At 40.6% G+C, this 17149-nt stretch overlaps 1 long non-coding RNA gene across 1 annotated transcript; it reads left to right on the forward strand.

The window, feature by feature from the left end:
* The first annotated feature begins 9224 nt into the window (after positions 1 to 9224).
* On the forward strand, positions 9225 to 15983 carry LOC115615302. Its single transcript, XR_003994015.1, has 4 exons — positions 9225 to 9413; positions 11692 to 11825; positions 13581 to 13742; positions 14745 to 15983. It is a non-coding gene; the product is annotated as an uncharacterized LOC115615302 (long non-coding RNA).
* The last annotated feature ends 1166 nt before the right edge of the window (positions 15984 to 17149 follow it).

Here is a 17149-nt window from a genome sequence, read left to right on the forward strand (position 1 = left end):
ATGCCTGGCCATATAATCTCAGCGCAACTCAGGTGTACAATGAGCATTCTGTATGGTCACCCAGCACTCAACTGAAGCATATATAAGAGGAGGAAAAAGTCATTCAAATGGTTAATTGAAGCACCTGGGGAAGCTTGATACAGTGACTGGCCAAAAAACGCCCACACCGCAATCCAACCAACAAATGGCTCCAAATGCTGTTGTGTGTCTGATAAGAAACTCTCTCCTATGATCTGTCATTGCAGGATACCTGCATGTCAGCCTAAAGGTGCTGAGTGGCTGCCACTTAAAAAGAGAGCAGAAGAAACCCAAAACTGCTACAAAAGTGGATTGTAGCTGGCTCCAAGCCCCCTGATCTGAACAGGAGGTGGGTCATTGCTTGATTTTGGTGTGTGAATCTGCACTCACTGGGACAATTAGACAATTAAACAGGGAGCATGATGGAAGCAATCCTGATAAGCAGGAGCCCCGTGGGGTGCACCACCACATGCCAGCTCAGCATGGAGGGACTCATGCCTTCCCTCCTTTGGTCCTTTAAGGGTGCTGGAAATTGCCAGTGGGGATGGAGGGAGCAATCTCTAATTTTGGGTACCACTGGCGCAGACAGATCCAGGCAGTGAAAATTCAGGCCATTGTTTCATTTGGGTTTTCATCTGGTTACAAAGACCACACCATGTGCTTTATTTGGATTCAGATAATTTAAAAGATTTAGTTAATTTAAAAGATTTAGTTAATTTAAAAACTATTTTTTACTAAATCATGCCTCTTGATTGCCTTACTTTTATGGGTATGTGTAATAGTCACTTATGGTCTACTGTAACAGAATAGTGTCCAAAAATAAAGCAACTTGGTTTAATAAAATTGCCAGCGCAGGTACTACTGTTTAGCCCTATCTACTAGGAAGCATGGTAAAGTATCAGATCCTGCAGTGATTTTTCCAGATCAAATTTCCATCGATTCTAATCTGTGCCTGATCTCTAATTTTTTTCTAGCACAATAATATTTTTCTGTTTGAGTCTGACTTTAAATCCCCTGTAACTTCAGGGTATGACTCTGACCTTGCATCCTGAAATGCTTAGAGTGACTTTAAGACTTACTCCTTCTTCCATTAATAGCAATATAACCACTGTATAATTTTGTCTTCCATCGGGAAAATATTGCCTTGCTGTTTTGTTCAAGCCTGAGTCCTTTGTCTGAAATGTAATCATCAGCAATTACCCATGTGCAGAGCATTTTGTCACAGTTACTTACTGCTCACAAGCCAGCCCTACATAGTAAACAGTCAGATGTGGGGCCAGCCTCTCCCTGGTGGAAGCGGCTGTGAGAAGTGTGACAATAAAGCGATGCAAATCCACAACAGCTGGATTCTTGGCTCCTCATTTGGCTTCTGATTATTTGAAAATGTTCTTTCCTTCTGTAACTTTATTTGCATAAAACCACAACACAATAATCTGACAACTGCTCACCCTCACACTGTTCATAGAAGCAAAACAGCTTAATACTGAACTGAACGATCAATTATATATTTGTTTCCCTGAAATCACACATCTTCCACTTTCTTTTCTATGCTGTAACTTAGAAAAGTAACTTACAGTGCAGCTGGGTTGTGCGGTAAAATGAGTAATTCTTACTTGTTAAAAGAAAGGATTATTCTTCTGTTAACTCATGGAACAAAGCTTCCCAATAAATGTTGTACTCTGCTATGCAGTGAGTGCTTTTGTCCAGTTCATAGCACAAATCATACTGTTCCCTGGTGCTCATCCACAGCAGTATTCTTTAATGCTTAACTCAGTGACCTCACAAAAATAATTGGTGTGAAGCAAATTTACTTAGCCCTCTGCCTTTATTTGCAGTCTGAAAGGCTCAGAGAATTGTGCATATTGTTTATGGAAATGAAGAGGGAGAAAAGAAAACAGAACGTTATTCCCCAGATAAAGATGGGCCCATGCACAGAAGAAACACAGGGGCTTAGCATGATGTCTCTGCCTGCATTATAGACACTTAATGAAAGATGCTGATCGACTAATACAACTGCAAATCAGTTCAGTGACTGTGAAAATCCATTCCAGCTGCTGCGATTTAAAACAGTTAACATTTCTGATGTTGTTCTTCAGTTAAAATTTCAGGTTTAACTGTGAGTGTTGACTAATAATTATCCCCCAGATGCAAATAGTAATGATTTATGAGCAGATTGCTGTTGATTTACAAGTGAAAGAATAAGTCCAATTCTCATTTCTCGGCATAAATCTGTATTAAAAAGCCCTATTTGAAACTTTGGGGATTTTTAAGTTCCAGACCCAGGCCCTTGTTTCCAACTCTGTCTTCATTCTGCACTGTTAGCACTGATACAGTCAGCAGCCTCACGCCTGGCAGCCCCTTTCATAGCAAGGGCCTTCAGAAGAAGGGGTGGGAAGAGTGCTGAGGAACAGATCAAAACACTGGTTATTTGTCTGAGTATATATTTATATGTATATGTATGTAAATCTTCCCTGTGGAAAAAAACCAATCCTTTGGTTTAAAACAGGGTGATAGACATAACAGAATAGTTTTGCTTGATGTGCATGTGATATAACCATACCACAAAAGCAGCTTACCAAACAGCTTGCAGAGATTAACTAACAAGAACTAAGCTATTCTTTTCAGAAGGTGTTATTAGCATATTTTTCATCAATACTATACTTAACAGCTACTACATAGCAGGAAGTGGTATTTAACCTCTTGTTACAATGTAACGAGATTACTTTGTATGGTTATGTTACATTCCATTCATAAAGGCCCTCCTGTGTCCAGTTAATTGGATTCACTGTTTGGCAGCATTAACTGGAAGAAAAATGCAATGGAATGTATTTGGAATATTGAGATTTTAAGCTTGGTCTGTCTTTAATGTTATACTGAGAGCTATATGAGACTTGATGTTGAGCAATAAATGGCATTCAGTAGACTATTCCATCAGGTGCTGATGAATATAGGGTTCTATCCACTTAAATCCCCAATGTTTAAAGGAAAACTAATTCTCGAAGTTACAGTTATCTGAAATAGATGAACATCACCTGATGCGGGGCAAAACCAGGTGAAACTACTTTTCCTTGGTATGGTTATAAAACTCTGAGCTAGAGGGGACTCTTGCTGGAAGACTTGTGCTTTTCAGTGAATTATGGCTGTTTGGAAATGGGCAGGAGCATTTCGAAGACATTTATCTAAATTTAGAATAAAACTATAAAGCAGGTGAGTCCTGTGGGATGTTGTGTTTCTGTTTTGAACAACATCCATGGTTCTAATACTTTTTTCCTTAAGATTTCCTGGGTTGCCAGAGTGCTATTTGTTATTTGAAAGATCCAATGTTAGTTAACAAAAAATATAATATGAAAGAAAGAATAAACTTGTAGCAGCTGCTTCTAGTTTGGCAGAGTTACAGCAGCAGTTCTACACTCTTATAGAAGCTGTTCTGTGCTTCTGCACAAAAACCTTGGAAAACAGTTAACCAAGCCTGCTCTTCCATCTCCTGTGAAAACATGGGTTACCTCTGTGGAAAAGAAAAGGGAAAAAAAAGCTAATTAAATTCAGCAATGTAGCTTAACAATGCTACTATTTTGCTGTTTGGCTGTACAATGAGCGTGCCTGGCTGCAGTATTACAGGCAGCAGTTTCTGTGCAGCAGCACAAAAGGCACATCAGATCTTTTTTTTCCTCCCTTTTTTTTTTTCCTGCCTTCCACCCACCTTCCTGAGACTCCTCAGCACAGCCCTTACCCCTGGTAGATTTTTCTATAAGCCAAACAAAAATTTACAAGTGAACAGGGAAAATGTGGGTTTGTGCCCAAGATTTAAATTAAAATGAAACAGGAAAAATCTTTGCTGGGAATTTTTTTTTCCTACATTAAAAATATAAGTTATATTGAACTGCCTTTTAAAAATATTCTGAAAGTGGTAACATGTCATCATGTATTTTACAGGGTGCCTAGTTAGGTGGGAGAGTTAGATGAGCTACAATCCCGAGGACAGCCAGAGAACAAAGTGTAATTTATGTTTTAGGAGCTTGTTGATGTGGATTAAATCCACAAGTGAAATCATATGCTTAAAAAGGGGTGGAGGAGAGAGAGGATCTGGCTGTACCTCTGAGTCTTCCTTGGCTTTTCTGGGCTGGTGTTTGCTGTGGGGATATGGAGGTGTTCTCCACCTCCTTGCTGACAGCTCTCCATAGGACAGCCCCTCTTGTACTCACTCCTCATCCCTTCCAGTGCAAAGGCAACTTTCCCTGACATGGGTAGCAATTTTCTGGCAGATGGATGGATGCCTTAGAGCTGCAGAGAGAAAACTGAGCTGCAGCATCCCACCAAGACTGCCCAGCTAGCCTGCCAAAGGGGACCCCTGTTTGTTCTTCACAGGCTGCTACTTCTGGCAAATGTCTTAAAGTAAACCAGCTTTCACCCCAACTTCCCAGCCAGGCCTCTTCTGCCCTCCTTGCCCTTGGTCAGGTGGCCCAGGTAGGTGCAAAGAGAGCACTCAGGCAGGCCACACTCCCATGCCATGGGTACACTGAGCCCTCCAGACCTTGCACCAGACAAGCAGTGCAGTGAATCTCAGCTTTGCCACTGCTCCTTCTTCAGATAAATTCTTTAAAACATTTTGTTTGTATGTTTCCGGGCTGCAAAGTTAATTTAAAGGGACGCTGCCAAGGCTAGCAAGCTCAGAATTTTATTTGACTGGCCATGCATGTTTCCTAATAATTGTTTGAAAAAGTCTGCATAGTTCTACTTTTTTTCCCCTCTTTTTTTTCTCTTTCCTCAAGAAAAAGATATTTCTCCAGGGAAATATATCAAAGCTGCAGGTCAGACTTCATAGGCAATCCTGCTAAATCTGCCCAGTGTTCATACATAATAGAGGAAAAGCAAATTAGAATGAAAGCAAGCTTCCTTTTTAAGTTTTCCAAAGGAATGAGTTTATTTAAAAGAAAAAGAAGCTGACCCAAGAGGAGGATTTTATAAATGGTGTACAACTCTTTAAGCAAAACTCTTTGAAATTTAAAAACCAAACAAACATAGCAAGTATTTGTCAGTGGATTATGGGGCACTTATTGACTCCCACAGTGGTTCCCACACTTCCCAGGGTCACTCTTATATAGTATCCCCTCACATCTGCTCCAGCCCCTCCAGATATAACTGACAAATCCTGACATCCAGACACTGTAATTACTGTGTGCTGGACTTATAAATTATTCAATCAATAACCTGTAAGGTGCGTATCCTCTTATATCTATTTGCAAAATCTTCCTTTTTTCCCCCTGTTACTGTGACCTTGATGAAACAGAACATGGCAAAGCTTTTGGGTTCTTTGCTTTTAGGGTTTGGGTTTTCTCAATAATGAAACGAGGGCATCTCTCTTTGTTTTAAGGGCAGCTAAGCCTTTTACTTTTTATGCTTTTAAGTTGTAGAGAGACATTAAGCAAATATGAACCCTCAAACTTGCTTCTAATTTCAATAGGACTGCGCTTATTTTTTTTGCAAGTATTTCCAGGAAAGCAAAGGATACTGCAGCACAGGTACTCAAAGAAAGCTTTGCAACACTGGGGGCCACCATCAACAGATGAATTAATAACTGAGCCATTGGAGTCCTTAGCATCTGAACATCAAACTCATATAGTCTCTCTGCAAGTGCACTAGAACTGGGCACCCTATCTATCATCACCATTGGCTAAGAGATCAGTGAGTTATTTTAGGATGCTGTGGAGTATGGATAACGCTAACAAAATCAATGCCTTACAGAAGTTTATATAAACTGCATAATGCTCAAAAAATACCTTCCCAAGTTTCATTTGTCATGTCTTTTCATGGCTCTTAAAAATACCACTTGCATCGCTCCCACTGGTCAGGATGGCAAGCACATCCTGTTTATCAGGATCAGACCTATAGTGTTTTCTCTTATACTGAGATAAAATATTTTACCTCTGCAGATATGAAACGGTCCTCCAGAACTGTTAGCAATACTGTGAATGAAAACTGTGAAACACTGAATTTAGCTGAAAAGTTCCATTGCAACTAGTTTGTTATTTTTCTGCTTTCAAGGATAATCAAACTGGGTTTGATTGTAGTTTTCCCTTCTCTTTTCTGTAAATTTTTGGGTGTTTTTTTTTCCAAATTCCACTGCCACAATAGGTAATGAGAGAAAACACTTTGAAAAAAAGAAAAAAAAATATGACCAAAAAACCCCCAACACCCCTGCCTCAAAAAAACCCAAACCAACCAACCAACTAATTTTTCTTTTTCTTTAAAGATTATCATTCAAATAACTTCTGAAAAGCAGCTTGAAATTGAATTTCCTCATTTTGCTTTTGCGACATCACACATTTACTCATGACTTAGAATTACAGCCAAATCCCATGGAATTTGTTCTGCAAATGAAAGTAAGCCGAGCACCCTAGCTGGATTTTCCATGTGTTTCTGCAGCCGCTGGTGGATGTTTCTCTGGACTCCCACTGCAGGAAGACCTGAGCTCACTCCACCGGAACTTACTACTGTTTCTCCTCGTGTACATGTGTGGGTGAGCTGAGTGCCCCGATCCTGTAGCCCCCCAGCCCTGCAGCCCCGGGAGCTGTCCAGCAAGGGCCAGGAATGGAGTGGCTTCTCCACCAGCAGGAACAGCCAGAGAGATATGCTGAAAACTGACAAAATGCTGCTTTGCTCCTTTACGCTAGGCGAGAATCGAGGACTGTTCGTTTTCACTTCCTGTAAGTCTCGCAAAGTTGCATCACTCTCCCAAAGCAAGAAGCTGCAGAAGGGAAATGATGTGCGACAAGTCACTTTATGAGCGCAAACACACAGGCAGGCATCGTACATTTACAGCCTCAGTGTTTGCACTGAACAAACGTTCTGCAGCCCACAATACCCTTGCTCCAGCTGCAGAACGGATGCCTCCTGCACTTTAAATCCTCCCTGCAAAGGCAGGGTTCACCTGCCACCATGGGAAATACAGTTCTATTCACCTTCCTGTAAAACTCTGTAATTATATTACAGGTTTTTAATGGCTTCATTATATCACCTATGTGAAATGAGTATCTGAAGAAGCTGTCTTAACTTCCTTCTGCAGGCTTTTCTTAAGCATCTTTTTTCCCCAAAAAAAAGCTGTCCCACACTTTAGGACTCCTTCTATCTCACCTCCCACTGGTAAGCCGTTAAGCTTGAGACCAAAAGACAACACATCTGCTCCACTTGTTTTGTAAAAAGATAAAGGATAACTGTATATGAGGGATCAATTATCTGGCTACAATTCAGCAAAGTACAGAGCCACGCACCAAAATTTAAATGCACATGTTCTCCTGGGATTACTTACATGCTTAAATTTGGGTGCATGTGTAAGCAGCTGGTTGAATCAGGGCCTAAAATGGCATGCTCTTGCTTAGTATAAATTATACTTTAAAGCTCATTCTAGAGCACCATGGTAAAGTAAATCTTTATCTTAGCTACTTAGTACTAATGAAAAACAATATTATCAGTACTTTTCCTATAGCAATTCACTTAAAGAGTGTTGCACAGTTACAGAGAATGGCTAACCATGCTTCTTGATCAACCTGATAATTAATAGGAATAGGGAAAAAGCCCGGTATTTCTGAGTGCTGATCAGGCAGCAAAGGCACTCCAAACATCTGAAGAAAAAACAGTTTGTTAATTGCTGTCTAGACAGTTTATTGCTGCAATAAGATCAAAACACAGAATACTGAGGTTTGTGGTATGAATCATGCAGACTAAACAATTGTTTTATTGCATTTACAGAGCACTTGATTTATCATGCAGTCAGCTTGGTAATAAAATTCCTCCATTGTATATCCTGAATAATTTCACCTCTTTTCACATCCCTCTGTTTTAATTCTATATCAAGATGTTTTAAAAATGTCTGGATGGAGAGGGGATTACTATCATGTATATATAAAGTTACTTATCTTGGGTCTCTGTTATATCATTACTGAGCATACAGTGTTCAGCTGAGCCTTGATCAGCTGATGGTGTTGTGGATACACTGAAAACCAGATTTATTGGGCTGCAGCCTGGAGTGACTGCACTAGAGGGGAAATCAGACTGTCCCATTGCAAGAGGTTTCATTCCACTTCACATTCAGCCAAAAGAGATCAATCAGGCAAGTGACTTTTTAAAAAAAGACTTTATTACTCTACAAAATTTTAATCACTGAGAAGAAAGTTTCATCTGTCCATTTCTGTGGGTATCTCTGAGGTTGAAGGGGAGTTTTTCTGGGAACTAAGAAACACTTGGGATGATGGAAATTCCTCTTGTCTTTATTGAGCGCTGAGCTGGGCTAAGGGAATAGTTGCATGAAATCTCAGTCTGTGCAAAGTGCCAGCTTTCCGTGAAAGCATAAAGTGACATTGTCTGAATCTTTGTATACGACAACTTGTTGGGGTTTTTTTATTATTATTATTTATTTATTTTCTAGTTTTGACAAATTATGAACATCCCAATATCCATGAAGAGCAAACAAATGACAGAGCAGATTGTAGTTCTAGACCAAAATCAAACCAGAGACCTAAATCTGGAGGATCCTAATTTCACAAATTACAGACTGCAATCCTGGTCCCATAGGTTACAGTCGAAATGTTGCCATTGACTTCAGTGGGTCACCTACAAATCTAGTGAATTATTTCTTGATAAATCTGGCAGTGCTGGGGTAAAGCAGGATGTTATTTCTCACTTTGTAAATGCCTGTTTACATAAGATTTTGAAGTGCAAGCTGTTTGGGTAAGTTTAGATAAGTATCTTTGACTTAATATTGGGAGGGGGGAAATTCTTCTGCAGAGTAATCCCCTGATTAAGAAGATCTCTGCTGTCTCATTGTAATATCTTAACTTGAATACCATCTCTGTAGTCGTATTTCAAGTTAAGCTCTTTAAAAGGTCAGGCCTGACTGGTAAAATATGTCTTAAGTGGAGGTATCTTTGCATATATCCACACTAGGCTTCACAAGTAAAAATTGATGTTCCTGATGGTCAAATGGAATTATTTCTAAAATAGCACTAGGTCTGTACCAAGATTGTTCCACCCACAAAGTGGCTGAATGGACTCTTCATTATTTGTTGGTACAAACTGCACTCCAGGGAAATGGCAGAAAATATTCCTGCTGCTTACCTTCATGGTATGTGGAAATCAGCCCTTGCTCTCTAGAATTTCCCAGTATTATATTGCCTGTTTGCCTTGTAATTCCTCTTGCACCTTTGCAGGAAGATCAGAGTGGTTCCATTTCAAGCTGCATCTGGACCTCCAGCTTCTACCTAAGGCAGAACTAACCTTCCTGAATGTCCTGAGCACATGAAGAGCCAAATTTGCAGTGGAGAGACGGTCCCTGAGAAGCACAGAGGCAGGAGGGCCTTGCAAAGGAAGAGCACTGAAGGAAGGAGCCAATGTGAGTAAAGGTAGGTCTCTGGGTACTGAGCCGGAAAGTGTCTGTCTTGTGACTGATCCTACAGGCTTTGTGTTTCTGGAAAGCAAGAGTCTCTGAGCACACTCAGATGAGGATCCTGTTGAAGGGTGATGCACTTTCAAAAGAGACCCACAGGTTCTTGGAGAACAGACAAACTTAGGCACACAACCCAGGGAAGAAGGGAAAGGCGTTCAGGCAGATACTATGTTCCCAGTAGTACCACCTCCACAGACTTCTTTCTTCTCTAAATGACAGAGAAACAAATACAAGCAGAGAACAAGAAAGTGCCTTTTTAAACAGCTTGTTTATTTATTTTTTTTAAGTAATGATAGTCTTAGACAAAAGCAAATACTAAAAGCCACCATGATAGGGCAGGGCAAGACAGGCAAACGGGCTTTTAGGAGCATAAATCAATGCCTTGTGAACAGAAGGATGCTGAAAAGAATACCTGAGATGTAAACAGAACTCAGTAATCTTGCAGGCAATTCAAGAACTGACCATTTAGACCTAGAGATTTTCATGAGTAAAATTGTAAAGTAAATCTATAACATTGATGTCAATAATGCAGAACTATAGTTCTCCAGTTTTGAAAGTCCAGGTAAATTATTTGGTTACTTCCTAACAAAAGAGTGTCTGTTGCTACCAGAGAGGATTTGGCACCAAATTAGCTGGTGGAAATAGCAGTAAAAGCTCTTTTCAGAGTCCAGCTTCTACACAGGTATTTCTTAAAGCTGAGTAAATATTTCGAGAAGGGGTGCCTTAGTTTTCTGTGTTAGAACACTGGCCCACATCACTAAAGCTACAAGAGAGGTTTTTTATACCAGTTCAGGAAGTTTTCTCTTCTGGATCTCCAATACTTTGTGTGTAACACAAAGTCAGCCACCAGCACATTAAGCAAAATTTGTGGTACGACTCCTGCATGTGTTGCCCAAGATGCTCTGGAGTCCATCCTCTACCGCAGAGGACCTACCAGACAGCTCTTACCCACCCCACTACAAGTGGCCAAAATACATGACAAGTCAAGGTATTCTATGAAGAACTTTAGGAGAAAATTATGGAAATTTGTTTTGCCCACTGTTCAGCCTAATTTTGGTTTACTGATCACCAATGGCCTTGAGTGTGTTATCGTAGAGAACAACTTCCCCCACCTGCTCAGAGTGTGAACCCAGGCAGGAGGGCAGCACAGATGATGTGTCCTCTGGTCCAAAACTGTCCTTGAGACAAAAGAACAGAGGAATTTATGGTGAGGAAAGGCAGACTGAGAGAAGGTTGATGTCTAGGGAAAAGCACCAAAATGTTGTAGATATGGTGAGCAACAAATGTAGGTGCTGAAAGGCGTTATAGACCAAAGACCCAGGGAGTTACAGAACGACAGCCAGTGTGTGACAGCCAGCGCTCCTCCGGCAAAGCACCTTCTCTCCCATCAGTGCAACACAAGCTGTTACAAGCACACGTACTTGGGGGCAATCAGTATGCTTTCTTTTACATGGCTTTAAATGCTGTTAGAAGTATTTCTGTCGTTTATTGCTACTCAATAAAGTTTTATCTTGTGAAAATCATGATTTATTTACTCCATCTTGCAGAACAGACGTGCACTCTCCCACATCAGCACCCCTTTACCAGATTCATAAAACGTGTTAACAATTCATTTAAAATTCATATACTAGCCAAGTACAGTTCCTTCACAACACTGCACCAAGTAATATAAAGCAGCACGTGCCCTGACATATGGCACACTGTCAGCGTATGCTCTTAAGGTCTCCCTCAGCTGTAAGTACTTCAGTGTGCTTCTGTAATTGCTCTTGTGCCCAGCTAGTCAAACCGCATCTTTCCATTTTCCAGTTGTCACAGAGCTTTTGTTAATTTTCCTTCCCAGCTACCAAGAAAACACAGATTGTAAGAATAGCTGGTTTAGAGAGGGACCAGTCAAGAGTTTATCTCCATGCTTTCAGTTTATCAACTGCTTGTTTAACTGGGGTCTCTCACCTGCCCGGACAAGATGCAGCTTTTTGCTGGTCTATGTGTGTTATACAAGCGAAAAGGTAAGGCGAGAATCAAAATGAGGGTTTCTATCTCACTGTGTCCATTTAGGAAAATCATCTTTGCCTGTGGCTCTTCCAACAGTCCTTCTTCTGAAAGGTGCAATTATCACATGGCTTCAGTGACTTTTTACTAATGGCTGTAAAATATCTCTGGTTATTCCTTTTCCCCAGTATATTTGGTTTTACTGCAGCATACCTGCTCACAGCACAGATATTTTCCTTTGCCAGCACCAAAGGACTGGCTCTGACCCTGACCCAGAAGCATCTCACCTCCACGCTCTTCGCAGCAAGATGCCACACTTTCAACCTCGTCCAGGTGATGGAGACTTATGGAACACAATCTCGGACTTCATTATCCTCCGGTATGTCACAATATCTGCATAATTCCCAACCCAATAAGGTGTGACAGATCTGTGACATCTCGGCAGCCTGCTTGTTTCCTTCTATTCCTATTTTAACAGGGTTGCGCACTGGCAAAGACAGCCTGATGTTTGTGAATTCCAGAGGGAAAACTATCGGCAATTCTGTGCTGGCCTAAACAGCAATGATAAAATTTTGGGATGTGGACAAGACCCAAGTGTGTGCTTCAGGCCCTAACTGTCCTTCAAAAGAGCACCCAGCTGGGTGACTCTGCTCTGTGTGAAGTTAGGAAGAGTCCTTGCTGCATTCCTCGCAATGTTGCTACACACATTTGTGCAATATTTGGCTTCTTTGTGCAACATAATTAATGAAACATGTCTCATTGGCACCAGCATCCCTAGGGACCCCAAAGCAAATGGGAGCCTTTGAAGCCTTAAAGGGTCTTAAAAGCAGAAAATATTTACCACAAGTTTATTAAACCAAGCTTTACCAGTAATAAATTAGCAGACTGTAGACATGTCTTTTTCCTGAGGAGCTGACATTAAATCTTTTAGAGAAATACAGTAACAATTTACAGTGTTCATAGCACCTTTCAATCTTTCCATTCACAAGTTGTAGATACACTTTGCTACCAAAACCTCTCAAGTTTGGTGCGGTGTCCCTTTCCAAGGCAGGTCCTCTGCAGAAACCAGCGATGAGTCAGGGGACTCGTGTCCATATGGAGTTCTCAGGAATTCCATAGAAGACATTGAATCTTATCTAGCACATACAGGTGCATATGAGCAAAACCACACACATAACACCATAATTTTATTCCTTTTCCCATAGCCACTCATCTGTGATTCTGGAAGCATTTTAATGACTTTAACCTGAGTCTCAGTGTTGGAGCTGGGGGTGGCTGATAAGTCTGTTCTGTCCCTACATCTGCAGTTTAGGTTATGTGATCTTACCGTGCTGTTTCAAAACCACAAAACACTGGGGGGGTATTTACGGGTTTGCACGTCCCTTACACTGCACCATTGTATGGTAAATTATATTGGAGCCTCTCCTGAGCTCATTAACAAAAGCCCATTGTTTGAGGGTGTTATAGATCCCACGTGCTCTACCCAGGAGTTATACTTGTATCATGAAAGTGTTGGAGAGTTCACATGAGAACTGTTTTCTAGTATTTCTGTGTGGATTTTTAATGACATTTGTGCAGGTGCACGGCTTAAAAAAGGGCTCTTTTCTCAGCCTACAGAGGTCTTCCAACATTCAGCTGGAGCAACAGTCACAGCAATGCTTGATTTTTAAGAGTGATCTCAAAATTTTGTGTCATACTCAGTTTTATTTATTAATGGTGTGTTTGGTATCTTTCCATTAAATTGGAAATATGAGTGGGGACCAGCTTATGCAGTTCAGTGAAACCTAAAACAAGTCCAAGGCAATTGCACTTGAGATTGTGTGCAGATTAAAAAGTTGTTATTAAAAAGTTCATGTTCTCAGTGTAAATGCTATCTTAAATTAATAAACAATTAAAGCAGGGTCAGGCCTTATGTGCCAGGTCAAAATTTCCTCACTGTGTTTGACATAACCTGATAACTACTAAAAGGTCCAAAACCTGTAGACTGAACTGTGACATCTGTGACATGGCTTCATGGCAGGAAGGGCTTGGAGACAGAAAGGGCTGAGAGTGTTCTTGCCCCATTGCACCATTCCTAGTTCTCATCCCTAGCTGGCTTTACATCCTTTGGATTTTATGTGTGTGTGTTTTTAAGCTGGATCAGTTCCCTGAAGTGGATGTCAGACTGATTTCACAACTAGATGGGTCAGCACAGGAAGGACTGTGGTGCATGGAAAGAAGCAATGAGGAGGGAATCCTGGATTGCTGGAAACCACAATTGCCTCAAAACTCGCCGTAACACAAATCCACAGATCAGGTTAGTCATAGCCTGCAACATGCAGCTGATGACTGACCCCATGGGAGAATCACTTCCCAGCAGCGTTGTGCAAGGGGCTGATACTCTGTCTTCCCAAATCCTGGAGGGCTGAAGCTTATTTGCACACCAAACAAGGCCCAGTTGGAGTTTACCATGCAGAATTGTCCCTCTCTAATATAATTCAGCTGTGTATGTATTTCATTGCAAAGAAAATATACCTATGACTTCTACTAGGTTCCTTCCTCAATGGCTATTACATTAGTGCTAAATGTTCATTTGACTTTCATATGCTAAAAGAAGTGCATTGGGCAGGATTCTGAATAAACGCAAATTGGAGGTGAAACATCTAAAATATTTGGAGTTACAGGCACAAGCAGGATCCAAGTCAAGCAACTTGTCCTACTTTCTGTCACACAAACACTAACCCTTTATAAATAATTAATTTCCAGACTGTTTATTATCCAGGGGAAGTAACAAAACAGTAGTATCACATAACACATCCTAAGAATGCCTTGTTCATTTTAAGAGCAAATAAAACTAAATAGCACCAAGTTGTTAGTGATGCAGCCTTCGAGACCAAGCAGAAACACAAAAAGGGGACCTTAATCAGGCTGAGGCCACAAAACAAACAGGGGAATGGGTAAAAAAAGAAGGAAAAGAAAAAGGTTGGACAAGAGTGACTTCACATGGACTATCTTCACATAGATACTCTTTGTTTACCGTCACGTGGAAATTGCCTCTGCTCATTACATGGTGGGGCTTTCACCAGGGACACCACAGCAGTGCTATTAGAGTGCGAATGGTTTCCACAGCTGCTGCTGCTGTTACCCTTAGCTGCCTTTCTCACAGGAATAATTTAACACCTATCCACAGGCAGAGAACTGAGCACAGCACCACTTCAAATAATAATCACCAAAATTAATTACTCCGTCAAGAAAGCAAACTTTTTGTTGTTTTGCTAGCATGGCCCCTCCTCTAATGTGTTTATCATATGTCGCCCAGGAGCTGCTTGTAATGAAGCAACGACATTCATTCCCATCTGAAGATGAGGCAGAGAAAGAGCAAGAGTGATGTTTCTTCATCACTTCACTGAAGTTCACCTTTCCGTGCAGCACCAGCTCCAGGGGCAGAGAGCGGATCCTGCCGTGGGGAGAGGATGCTACACCCCACCGACACTGCGGAGGCACAGAGATTCAATCATGCACCTTGTTCCAAAATATCATGACACGGTTGCAAGCAGGAAGATGAGAGTTAGATAAAATGGTGGACATTCTAATTTATTTTGCAGCCTTTCAATGGATAGTGCTGACAACTGAGAAAAGCACAGTTGTTTATTGCTCGTGGGTTTGCTAATACAGCAATATGAGGAATGGGACTGCTTTGGTACTGTCGAACCTCAACAGCACAAAAAGTGTTGGCTTTTTGTCAATTTAGCTTAAATGACTTCCCACTTTCACTAGTGAAAAGTCCTTTTCTGGCCAGTATTCCAGAGTTTGTGTTGAACTGCCTTTTTTGCTGGCCTGATTTGAGAGTAAGGTATTGTACTTCTAAAAGTGCTGTTAGCAAAACTGTAATCCAGGCCTCACATGTTATTTTGGTCCATATGTTATTTATTTTAGTCTCTGAAGGTTCCCAAATACTATATATTTACCCTTGCTCTTTAAAGTTATTGTTAGTTACAAAATATTAGAAACATAGTTTCATCTATAAAATGCATAATTAAATTAATCTTTACCATACTTTTTTTTACATCATACAGGAAATATTTTAGTCTGATGAATACCATGGACATATAATTAGTACTTTCTACCATAAACTAGATTACAACTTACACTGTCCACCCTGGCTCCAAAAATCCTTGCAGATTTTAATTCAATTGCTCCACTTTATCTGGATGAAAGCATTTGAATTCTATTATTATTATTCAGTGCGGATTTGTGCCTTTATATAGGTTAGATGTGGTAGAAGATTTAAACAGAAGCTTAGTGGAAGTCTCAAATTAGGCATTTGCATCTATATTTAGGCATCTACGAGATTTTAAATGCTGAACATCTAATTTTTCTAGCTGAGGTTTGCCTAAGTTAGGGTTTAATGGGAATCAAGGCTGGATGATAAAAATAGAGGGAAACTAATTTTGAGGTATTTCTGAATTTCAATGGGAATCAGGCTCAGAGTCTTTTGAAAGCCCTCTTACATGCCTGTCTGTGCCTTTCAACGCTTAAACACCTTTCAGAATCTGGCAGGACGCTTTGGATAAATGTTTAACAGTAAACCTAATAAAATCGCCTTGTCCTCTTTGATTTGTTCATTCCACTGCCTGAGAAACATTTAGATATTTTTGGCACCAAGACATCCCTTGAGGTAGATCTGCTCTTTTTAATTTCAGCTGAAGATAAGTCAGATGTGGTTGCAATTTAAAGACATTTTAAAAATGGGATCCTGGAATTAGCCATGCGCTTCTATATTTAGGCATCTCCCAGATTTAAACACAGAGCTCCTGGTCAGGGTATTGATCTGCGGTTCCTTGCTGGAGCCAAGGGTTCCGCGGGGCGCGCAGCCTCCGTGGGGCTGCTGCAGGAAGCAGAGGCAGGCCATTTATTCTCCTATTACAGAGCCATTCCTGTGTTTATACCATCTTGTTTAGCTTACTCCTAATGCACATCCTAAGACGTACCTCTAATACACATCCTAAGACATGTTTATGAAAATTCTTTATAAGCAAAATATTTTACTTCCATTGAGTAAGTTCAGATACAGAACAGCCTCAGCACTATGGGCTGGTTCAACTGCACTCTTGCTCTCTCCCTGTGCATCTTTCATTTAAAAATTCAGCCTTCAGCCCACCCACATTACCACAGCAAGACCCAATAATTGTAACATATGGATTCTCAACCAACCTTGTGCTGGTTTTGCTAACATGTTTGCAAGCAGTAATTATTCTTCTGAAGATTAAATACCACTTAGAGCTGCAGAAGGTAAGTTGTTAGCTGGAGAATGAGCAACTGGGCTTTGGACTCATTTTGGGGTTTAATTCTTTAGATGCTTCTTCAGAGCAGACAGTGTATCCTTTATGAAGCACATATTCCCAAGGTGTGATCCTCCACTGTCTGCTAATTGGGAAATGTTACATCAAATGGGCTTAAATCAATGGCATCAGTGAACTGGCTAAGCATCAAAACCATGCCTTGATCTTAAAAAGATCTTGAGCATTTACAGATCCCACTGACTTCATTTGTGGGTGCTCAGCACTTCTGAAAATCAGGCAAGAAGCTTTTAAAGATTAAACAATACCCTGACTCCATCAGGAAGTAAAATCATTTAAAATTTGAAGAGAGACACATAAAAAGGGGACATGACATCCAAGAGATATTTTATTATATTAGACAGCAAATTCATAGGAAATGCTT

Source organism: Strigops habroptila, chromosome 13 (genome assembly GCF_004027225.2).
Source record: "Strigops habroptila isolate Jane chromosome 13, bStrHab1.2.pri, whole genome shotgun sequence".
Classification (NCBI taxonomy): domain Eukaryota; kingdom Metazoa; phylum Chordata; class Aves; order Psittaciformes; family Psittacidae; genus Strigops; species Strigops habroptila.